Raw genomic sequence first — 2,631 nt, 5'->3', positions numbered from 1 at the left:
GGTTCCTGCCCTGAGTTCCTACCTTGGGCTCCCTGATGAACTGTGACCTGGGAGATGTAAGACAAATAAACCCTTTCCTCCCCAAGTTGGTATTGGTCAGAGTGTTTTGTCACAGCAATGGAGAAACAAACTAAGACAGTAATTAGTACCAGAGAGTGGAATATTGTTGTGACAGACCTGAACTTGGTGTTTTTGGGAGGACGGTGGAAATGTTTGGAATTTTGGGCTGGAAAAGCATTGAGTGCTCAGAGTTTGTTGCTGTGGAGCTTGGAAGAGTTGTAGATGATGGAGGCCTGGCTTGTGAAGCTTCAAAGGGAAGCAGAGACTATCAGGGCTGTTCGTGTGAGATTTTGGATTGAGAATCTGGATTCTGGTCGGCTGGGGCTGAAGAATCAGCTGTGATTAGGAAGAGACCAGAACCTGAAGCAAAACCTTTGCTTTACTGGGACAATTGATGCTGGTTAACTGGGGCTGAAAAATCAGCTGTAAGTAAAAAGAGACCAGCATCACTGAAGTGAAGTCTTCTGGGAGATATTTCCTCAGGGTCAGCACACAGAGGGAACCCGAGCCTCTATCTCAAGCTGGAAGCAGGACTTGGTAATGTGTAAGAGTCTCCTGCATGGTTCTGTTGTTGAAAGCGTGAAGGGGTCACAGAGAGCAGCTGAGGCTTGGCATACAGAGGCCAGGAAAGGCCATAGGTGAAAATGCAGCTTCAGTTGCAGTAAAGACCCCAGGATTGAAGGGGTCATGGAGAAAACCTGAGGCTTTTCACCCAGAGAGGCAAGACGAGGCCATTGGTGAAGGTGCAGCCTCAGTTACAGTAGAGACCCCAGCTTTTTGGAGATGCCAGGACTGTGGGACGACCACCAAGGACCGCAGTGGGTGTGGAGTGGAGATGGCCTGGGTCTGTGAGACGAGCTGTTTTGTGCTGTGAATGGCAGAGTCAGAGCAGTGGAGCTGCCAGAACCCTTTAGAAGTCAGAAGATTGTGAGTGAATCCAAGATGTCCAGCCTTGAGCTATTTGCTGGACTTAGGTTGTGCTTAGGTGTGCCCGATTCTTCCCTTTGAAATAAGACAATACTTGTTTTGGATTTTACAGAAGCCCACCCACAGTTAAGACTTTTAAAAGAGACTATGGACTTTTAAGTGTTTGGAAATATTAAGGACTGTGGGGTTTTTAAGGTTGTACTGTCTTTATGTTGTGATATTAATGTTAACATATCTTGGGGACAAGAATTGGAAAGCTTATGGTCTAATAGTGATATATTTGTGTGTCAAGTTGACAAGTGTCAATTGTGCTGGAAAGCTTTAGTATCAACTTCACATACCTGGGTTGAGGGAGCCTCAATTGGGGAATTTCCTCTATTGGACTGGCCTGTGGCCATGTCTGAGGGGCATCTTCTTGATGAGTGATGTGGGAGGGACCAGCCCACTGTGGGTGGTGCCATCCCTGGGCAGGTGGGCCTGTGTTGCATAAGAAAGCAGGCTGAGCAGGGGCCAGGGTAGCAAGCCAGTAAGCAGCATTCCTCCATGGCCTGTGCTCCAGCTCCTGCCTCCAGGTTCCTGCCGTGAGTTCCTACCTTGGGCTCCCGGATGAACTGTGACCCAGGATACGTAAGTTAAATAAAATCTTTCCTCCCAAGTTGGTAGTGGTCAGAGTACTTCGTCACAGCAATGGAGAAACAAACTAGGACACACCGTAAACACTATGGATATGGTTTGGATTACCATGAGAAAAAGAGAAAGAAAGTCATAAGGCCCATGAACGTTCAAAGAAGGCAAAAACAATGATTGGTCTGAAGGCTAAGCCGTACCATACACAGCACCATGCTGAGAAAATACAAACGAAAAAGACTATCAAGATGCATGAAAAGAGAAACACCAAACGGATGATGAAAAGACCCCACAGGGAGTAATGCCTGCCTATCTGCTGGACAGAGAAGAGCTGTCCAGAGCAAAAGTACTTTCCAACATGATTAAACAAAAACGGAAAGAGAAGGCAGGAAAATGGGAAGTCCCTCTGCCCAAAGTTCGTGCTCAAGGAGAAACAGAAGTACTGAAAGTTATTCGAACAGGAAAGAGAGAAAAGAAAGCGTGGAAGAGGATGGTTACTAAAGTCTGCTTTGGCAGTGATGGTTTTATGAGAAAACCACCTAAATATGAAACGTTCATTAGGCCAATGGGCCTACGTTTGAAGAATGCCCATGTAACACATCCTGAACTGAAAGCCACCATTTGCCTATTTGGTATGAAAAAGAATCCATCATCTCCACTGTATACAACTCAAAGGTGTAATCATGAAAGGTACAGTCACTGAAGTCAATATGAGTGAGTTGGGCCTTGTGACACAAGGAGGCAAGGTTATGTGGGGAAAATATGCCCAGGTTACCCACAATGCTGTAAATGATGGCTGTATAAATGCAGTCTTACTCACTTGACAGCAGTTTCATACATGTCACTCCTGACCATTATTGAAGACCACAAAGCAGTCAGGAAAATGACTACTGCTGTGATATTTCAGAATACTACCAAGCAGCCTTACATATATGCAGTCCTCAAGAGATTTATTAAATTGTTTCAAAAAAATTCAAAAAAAAAAAGGATGCTAAGACCCATAAAAACCAGCCCCGA

The 2,631-nt window shown here is 45.3% G+C and overlaps 1 protein-coding gene and 1 pseudogene across 1 annotated transcript in view; one reads left to right on the top strand and one right to left on the bottom strand.

The window, feature by feature from the left end:
* Window positions 1-2,631, bottom strand: part of Rnf130 (ring finger protein 130) — a 137,824-nt gene that overhangs the window by 40,641 nt on the left and 94,552 nt on the right. The window lies entirely within an intron of this gene.
* On the top strand, window positions 1,675-2,438 carry LOC103749388 (annotated as a pseudogene).

The sequence above is a fragment of the Nannospalax galili genome, unplaced genomic scaffold, assembly GCF_000622305.1.
Source record: "Nannospalax galili isolate Female #2095 unplaced genomic scaffold, S.galili_v1.0 scaffold1206, whole genome shotgun sequence".
NCBI lineage: Eukaryota > Metazoa > Chordata > Mammalia > Rodentia > Spalacidae > Nannospalax > Nannospalax galili.
The sequence above is the reverse complement of the archived record's forward strand: the minus strand, read 5'-3'. Positions and strand labels throughout refer to the sequence as shown.